The sequence below is a fragment of the Haematobia irritans genome, chromosome 2 (assembly GCF_050003625.1).
Source record: "Haematobia irritans isolate KBUSLIRL chromosome 2, ASM5000362v1, whole genome shotgun sequence".
Classification (NCBI taxonomy): Eukaryota; Metazoa; Arthropoda; class Insecta; order Diptera; family Muscidae; genus Haematobia; species Haematobia irritans.
In genome coordinates, this window is record NC_134398.1 from 115,816,140 (window position 1) to 115,825,106 (window position 8,967).

Below are 8,967 nucleotides of genomic sequence, written 5' to 3' on the forward strand. Positions count from 1 at the left end.
ATCCCACCAGCGGAGAATGCTTTATCAAAACATTTTCTAAAACATTTTTGTTATGTTATGTTTATTAGTTTTGGCATATTTTTTGTATTTAAAACTTATCAATAAAATGTACCATCAAATTAAAAATTCTTGTAATTTGCAAAGTATTATCAAAAATTTTTTACGGAAGTAAAAATTCAAGCGGCACAGGTTGTAACTCCCGCAGGATAAAATTTTCATTGTTTTTTTACTTTTTCTTTTTCACCAAACCAAAACCGGATAGTAGAAAATTTGTCAATTTCGGTTAATCGCGAAAACCTGGTTTTGACCATCGGTTTCCTCCAAACGAAATTGTAGACAAACAAAGTTCGTTTCTTATTTGCTTTTATTTGGAACAAAAGTATATACTTTTGTTGATAAACGTTTATTCTTTTCCAGGATGTAAAAACAATTTCATAAAGACTAACTCAAAAACAAAAAACATATTTTCTGGCTAAGTGAATTTTCCCTCACATCTTTCTCACTTCCACGAGGTTTTTTTTATACCCACCCCCATAGGATGGGGGGTATATTAACTTTGTCATTCCGTTTGTAACACATCGAAATATTGCTCTAAGACCCCATAAAGTATATATATTCTGGGTCGTGGTGAAATTCTGAGTCGATCTGAGCATGTCCGTCCGTCCGTCCGTCCGTCCGTCCGTCCGTCCGTCCGTCCGTCTGTTGAAATCACGCTAACTTCCGAACGAAACAAGCTATCGACTTGAAACTTGGCACAAGTAGTTGTTATTGATGTAGGTCGGATGGTATTGCAAATGGGCCATATCGGTCCACTTTTACGTATAGCCCCCATATAAACGGACCCCAAAATTTGGCTTGCGAGGCCTCTAAGAGAAGCAAATTTCATCCGATCCGGCTGAAATTTGGTACATGGTGTTAGTATATGGTCTCTAACAACCATGCAAAAATTGGTCCACATCGGTCCATAATTATATATAGCCCCCATATAAACCGATCCCCCGATTTGGCTTGCGAGGCCCCTAAGAGAAGCAAATTTCATCCGATCCGGCTAAAATTTGGTACATGGTATCAGTATATGGTCTCTAACAACCATGCAAAAATTGGTCCACATCGGTCCATAATTATATATAGTCCCCATATAAACCGATCCCCCGATTTGGCTTGCGAGGCCTCTAAGAGAAGCAAATTTCATCCGATCCGGCTGAAATTTGGTACATGGTGTAAGTATATGGTCTCTAACAACCATGCAAAAATTGGTCCACATCGGTCCATAATTATATATAGTCCCCATATAAACCGATCCCCCGATTTGGCTTGCGAGGCCTCTAAGAGAAGCAAATTTCATCCGATCCGGCTGAAATTTGGTACATGGTGTAAGTATATGGTCTCTAACAACCATGCAAAAATTGGTCCACATCGGTCCATAATTATATATAGCCCCCATATAAACCGATCCCCCGATTTGGCTTGCGAGGCCTCTAAGAGAAGCAAATTTCATCCGATTCGGCTGAAATTTGGTACGTGATGTTAGTATATGGTCTCTAACAACCATGCAAAAATTGGTCCACATCGGTTCATAATTATATATAGCCCCCATATAAACCGATCACCAGATTTGACCTCCGGAACCTCTTGGAAGACCAAAATTCATCTGATTCAGTTGAAATTTGGTACGTGGTGTTTATAAATGGCCTCAAACTCCCATGCAAAAATTGGTCGATATCGGTCCATAATTATATATAGGCCCCATATAAACCGATCCCCAGATTTGACCTCCAGAGCCCCTTGGAAGAGCAAAATTCTTCCCATTCGGTTGGAATTTGGTACGTGATGTTAGTATATGGTATCCAACAACCATGCAGGAATTGGTTCCTATCAGTCCATAATTATATATAGCTCCCATATAAACCGATCCCCAGATTTGACCTCCGGTGCCTTTTGGAGAATCAAAATTCATCCGATCTGCTTGGAATTTGGTACGTGGTGGTAGTATGTGATATTTAACAACCATGCCAAAAGTGGTCCATATTAGTCCATAATCGTACATAGCCCCATATAAACCGATCCCGAGATTTGGTTTTGGAACCTCTTGGAGGAGCAAATTTCATCCGAGTGAGTTGAAATTTGGTACATTGTGCTAGTATATGGTCGTTAACAACCATGCTTAACTAGGTCCATATCGGTCTATAGTTATATATAGCCCTCAGATAAATCGATCTCCAATCACACAAAAATTGGTCCATATCAAGTTCATAATTGTATATAGCCCCCATATAAGCGACCCCCATATTTCAATTCTGGCTCTCTACGTACAAAAGTCCATATCGATTCGTAATTATTTGTAGACTTAACTATACATAACTTTTTTGTCTAATATATACCATATATGAACTAAATCACAATTTAGAAAACGATGTTAAGAAGTTTTAAGATACCACAACCCAAGTAATTCGATTGTGGATGATAGTCTTTCGTAGAAGTTTCTACGCAATCCATGGTGGTGGGTACATAAGATTCGGCCTGGCCGAACTTGCGGCCGTATATACTTGTTATTTCTTAGCACCTTCTTCTGTAAAAAAATGTAGAAAAAATTATTCGATTTAATAAATTTTTAAAATGTTACCTTCCGCCTGGACGGAGAATCGAACCGCGTACCATGCAATTTGTAAGCCAACACACTATCCACTGAGCTATGTAGCTGTTATTGTCATCAATAGACAATTATCCATAAAAGTTATATAGCATAGCTTTCGGCGCCCACGAGCCGATTAAACAAACTTTATTGAAAGAAACATACATTTAGTTGGGCACCGTGGAGCAGTGGTTGCTACGTCCGCCATACATACCAAGGGTCCTGAGGTCGATCCCTGCTTCTACCGAACACCAAAAAGTTTTTTTTTTTTTTGCATATATTCCAGATATGTTCGGAAGATTTCGAAAAGGTTACATACTACTATATTAAATTGTTTACTATGAAATTGTAAAATGTGTCTTATTAAAGTCAGAAAATGACAGTGCTTGATATAAACGAAATGGACTGTGTTGTTGGTTCAAAAATAATTTTTTTTATTGAAAAAATAAAAATTTTGTAGCAAACGAATTTTTTTGGTGATAAAAGTTTAAAATTTTAAAAGGAATTCAAAAAACTCTAACAAAAGAAACACGTTTTCGGTACACGTTTTCCAAACGTTTTTTTTTTGCGTGTAAGTAGCACATAATAATCTTTTACTGCATCACACTCTATACGACGATTTTACACTCTTCAATAAAACTGAAGAGGTAAATTATACCCAAAGAAAAAATATTTTCGTCCCGACCGGAGTTTTACTCAACGACATTCAGTTTTTTTTTTTTTTTCAAAGTACTTCTTTTCTACAAATCTTGTTTATTGGCATCAAAAAAATTTAGAAAATTTTGTTTGTCTACTATTTCTTCCTCAGAAAAAAAAATATCTTTCAGTATGTATAAATAAGTTTCATAAAAAATAAACGAGGGAGCACCTTTGTTGTAGAATTTTCATTTTATTACAATGAATTGTTAATTCTTTGGTTTTAGAATACAATGAACTCTTTTTCAGTAATTTTTATTTTTGTCGAGTTTAACCTATTTTGTGCAACATAAAAACCAGAAACTTTTTATAAAATTGGTTATTTGGACGCCCTAATAGATATTTTGTCTATGTTTTTTTTTTTTTTAAAGTGTGTTAGGTCTCGTCCGCTAGTCAAATAATCTAAATCAAAAGCTAGTTTTACGAAATTTTTTGATAATTTCACTTTCTACCGTGAGATCAATAATAGAGGAACAGACCGAAGACTGACCAATAGCTAAGGCACGATGTACTCACACTGAAAAAAAGCATGCCCGGTTCCAAAGATTTTGACTTTACTTTAAAAATTTTGGTATTGATTCCGAGCCAAAGAAGCGGAGAAGTAAGGATACTTTTAAGACACAATTCTCTTTTAAATTTGGGTTTTGTGTATTTGCTTCTAGGAAGGAAATTTTAATTTTCGCTTTTTTTCTTCATATCCTATCAAAGACCTTTAAAAACGAGTTAGGTTAGGTTAGGTTAAAGTGGCAGCCCGATTAAGATTCAGGCTCACTTAGACTATTCGGTCCATTGTGATACCACATTAACTAAAAGTACCTATTACATATGGGCACTTCTAGTTTTAACCGTTGAACCTTCTCGATTATTTTCTTCTGTTGAACCAACCAGATTGTTCCAAAAACATTAGCAGACTGCTTAAGTTAACGTTTTCCAGGTCCGCCAGTAATCTAAAATTTGCTTACGCCTTAAAAACGAGTTACCGACAACTTTATTTTCCAAATTAAGACTCGACTTCCAGTAGAAATTAGGCATTGTTATGTATTGAAAAACATGGCATATATTTGAACGATTTTTTTTTCTTTGTAATCAAGATGCAAAAAGACAACAAATTTAAAGACAATTTCATTCAATTTAAATAATTTTTCTGAATTATTAAAGGCAAGTTGACCTTAGTCCAAACATTTCTTCTTTCATGTTATGATACCCATTTTTAAGAGAAATCACTTAATTATAAGGGCAATACGACTTCATTGAAAAGTTTATCGACTTTTGGACAAGGAAAAAACATTAAATTAGAGAAATGCGACTTCTATGCTAAGCAAAATTTGCATTCGTATTTTAAAGACATGAAATCTTTGACCTCACGACAATATTTTTTTCAGTGCAGGATATAATTCTGTGTAGCCTCAAAATGTAGCCTGCATCGATTTGTTTCCACTTTCTATTTGACACCATACATATCTAGCAAAACAATAAATCTTTTACGACACAATTCAGTAACATTGAAAATTAGGATCATTGGGTCAACAACAGGATTTTGACGCATTAAATCAACGGAAGCACCTAGATCTTTGAAATTTCATACATGCACCCAGAGAAGGAATATGACCATCCTATGAGCATAATGTAACTCTTTCACAAGGAACGTGGATCATATTTGTCCCTAAAAGTTACAAACAAGAATATACGTCCAAAAGTTCGGCCGAATCTTATGCGTACAAAGTTCTACTAAAAACTGTCATGGATAATTGAATTGTTTGGGATGTGGTAAAAGCTGCGGATATAATACGAAAATTTCTCACAAGTGGTGGTTATTTGGTGAAAACGTGGTTTAGAAAAGCCATAATTTAACAAGAAGCTGTTCATTCAATGCGACAAAAAGAAAAAGGGGGAATCATAAAGTACTTATTGGTGCATTTAGGGCCTTCTCGAAAACTAAACTTTTTACTATGGTGAGATATCAATTTACTATGGTAAAAACAATTGCTAATTAGGTGTACTCATTTCTTTAAAAAATAAAACTAATTTTTGTTTGTTTTGATATAAGCAAAACATGATAAGCCTAGTGATGTCGTAAATGTCAAGAATTATCAACAAATGTCAAATTTCTTACTAACCCCCTGGGCTAGTAAAATTATACTCACATCGATTTAAGTCAAATATTTACCAATGCTAGTAAAAAGTTTCGGTTTCGAGCATGCCCTTATAATTATTTCCGGAGTAACACCAAGTGTGGATTTTTTTTGGATTTTTTTGTGCTTACATCTGTAACATAGTTCTAGAGGATGATTTTTTAGCTATTATCTTTTTGGCACTGCTTCCGCCATTGTTGTGTTGTGTTTCATTGTCCAACATCTTCAGTTAGGTCTATAATTGAATCTTACAAACGAACAGCGTTTGTAAACTATTGAATTACTGAGCCACCGTGGTGCAATGCAATGCCCGCCTTGCATACACAAGGTAGTGGGTTCGATTCCTGCTTCGACCGAACACCAAAAAGTTTTTCAGCGGTGGATTATCCCACCTCAGTAATGCTGGTTACATTTCTGAGGGTTTCAAAGATTCTCTAAGTGGTTTCACTGCAATATGGAACGCCGTTCGGACTCGGCTATAAAAAGGAGGTCCCTTGTCATTAACATGGAATCGGGTAGCACTCAGTGACAAGAGAGAAGTTCACCAATGTGGTATCACAATGGACTGAATAGTTTAAGTGAGCCCGATACATCGGGCTGCCACCTAACCTAAATTATTGAATGGGTACATAAATACGCAGAATTGTCGTTTTGAAGTGAAGATCAGTTAGATGCATTGCAAAAGCTACTAATACATCCGGAAAAGGTAGAGTGTGGTGCGGTTTATAGGCTGGATGCGTATCGTAACTTAACTGTGAACGCTACCGTGGAATGTCATGTCTATACAGACAAACCCGCTTCCATTAACGCATTAGCAGAAGACATTGAATCATATATTCGTGAGATACCGGCCCAAATGGTGGAAAGAGTATGCCAAAATTGGACTAATCAGATGGACTATTTTAGGTGCAGTCGCGGTGAAAATTTGCATGAAATAATTTTCAATCATTAAATTACATGGAACGTACTATCGATTTAAATAAAAATTTCAAGCATTTTTTTTACATTACATTATTATTTGTACTTTATTAAAACTTGCACAACAAGAACATGATATTCTTATAATTATAGTACAAGTGAAACACCATGTGGATTGAGTATACAAACGTAAGACTAACAACAGTAAACATTTGAGAGAAAAAGTGATTTATAGGAACTTAAATCTTAAAATAAAAACAAGTATATACGGCCGCAAGTTCGGCCAGGCCGAATCTTATGTACCCACCACCATGGATTGCGTAGAAACTTCTACGAAAGACTATCATCCACAATCGAATTACTTGGGTTGTGGTATCTTAAAACTTCTTAACATCGTTTTCTAAATTGTGATTTAGTTCATATATGGTATATATTAGACAAAAAAGTTATGTATAGTTAAGTCTACAAATAATTACGAATCGATATGGACTTTTGTACGTAGAGAGCCAGAATTGAAATATGGGGGTCGCTTATATGGGGGCTATATACAATTATGAACTTGATATGGACCAATTTTTGTGTGATTGGAGATCGATTTATCTGAGGGCTATATATAACTATAGACCGATATGGACCTAGTTAAGCATGGTTGTTAACGACCATATACTAGCACAATGTACCAAATTTCAACTCACTCGGATGAAATTTGCTCCTCCAAGAGGTTCCAAAACCAAATCTCGGGATCGGTTTATATGGGGCTATGTACGATTATGGACTAATATGGACCACTTTTGGCATGGTTGTTAAATATCACATACTACCACCACGTACCAAATTCCAAGCAGATCGGATGAATTTTGATTCTCCAAAAGGCACCGGAGGTCAAATCTGGGGATCGGTTTATATGGGAGCTATATATAATTATGGACTGATAGGAACCAATTCCTGCATGGTTGTTGGATACCATATACTAACATCACGTACCAAATTCCAACCGAATGGGAAGAATTTTGCTCTTCCAAGGGGCTCTGGAGGTCAAATCTGGGGATCGGTTTATATGGGGCCTATATATAATTATGGACCGATATCGACCAATTTTTGCATGGGAGTTTGAGGCCATTTATAAACACCACGTACCAAATTTCAACTGAATCAGATGAATTTTGGTCTTCCAAGAGGTTCCGGAGGTCAAATCTGGTGATCGGTTTATATGGGGGCTATATATAATTATGAACCGATGTGGACCAATTTTTGCATGGTTGTTAGAGACCATATACTAACATCACGTACCAAATTTCAGCCGAATCGGATGAAATTTGCTTCTCTTAGAGGCCTCGCAAGCCAAATCGGGGGATCGGTTTATATGGGGGCTATATATAATTATGGACCGATGTGGACCAATTTTTGCATGGTTGTTAGAGACCATATACTTACACCATGTACCAAATTTCAGCCGGATCGGATGAAATTTGCTTCTCTTAGAGGCCTCGCAAGCCAAATCGGGGGATCGGTTTATATGGGGACTATATATAATTATGGACCGATGTGGACCAATTTTTGCATGGTTGTTAGAGACCATATACTTACACCATGTACCAAATTTCAGCCGGATCGGATGAAATTTGCTTCTCTTAGAGGCCTCGCAAGCCAAATCGGGGGATCGGTTTATATGGGGACTATATATAATTATGGACCGATGTGGACCAATTTTTGCATGGTTGTTAGAGACCATATACTGATACCATGTACCAAATTTTAGCCGGATCGGATGAAATTTGCTTCTCTTAGGGGCCTCGCAAGCCAAATCGGGGGATCGGTTTATATGGGGGCTATATATAATTATGGACCGATGTGGACCAATTTTTGCATGGTTGTTAGAGACCATATACTAACACCATGTACCAAATTTCAGCCGGATCGGATGAAATTTGCTTCTCTTAGAGGCCTCGCAAGCCAAATTTTGGGGTCCGTTTATATGGGGGCTATACGTAAAAGTGGACCGATATGGCCCATTTGCAATACCATCCGACCTACATCAATAACAACTACTTGTGCCAAGTTTCAAGTCGATAGCTTGTTTCGTTCGGAAGTTAGCGTGATTTCAACAGACGGACGGACGGACGGACGGACGGACGGACGGACATGCTCAGATCGACTCAGAATTTCACCACGACCCAGAATATATATACTTTATGGGGTCTTAGAGCAATATTTCGATGTGTTACAAACGGAATGACAAAGTTAATATACCCCCCATCCTATGGTGGTGGGTATAATAAAATATATTATAAAAAAGGGGACAACAAAAAATATATAAAAAAAAAAGAAAATATTAAATAAAATGAAATAAGACAAGAGAAATATAATAAAAGTAGAAAAATTTTCAGAAATTATATGTTCTATTGCTCCTTAAAATATTCAAAAATTTAGTCTTAAAAGTTTGCGCGTTACTGACAGTTTGTATCTCGTGAGGTAAAAAATTCCAGAGACGTACGACATATATAAAGAATTGCCATTCGGAAATCAGGCTTCGATGAACTAGAGGTATCAACTTCTTACCCCTGTTCGATCTAGCAAATTGTAATTTCT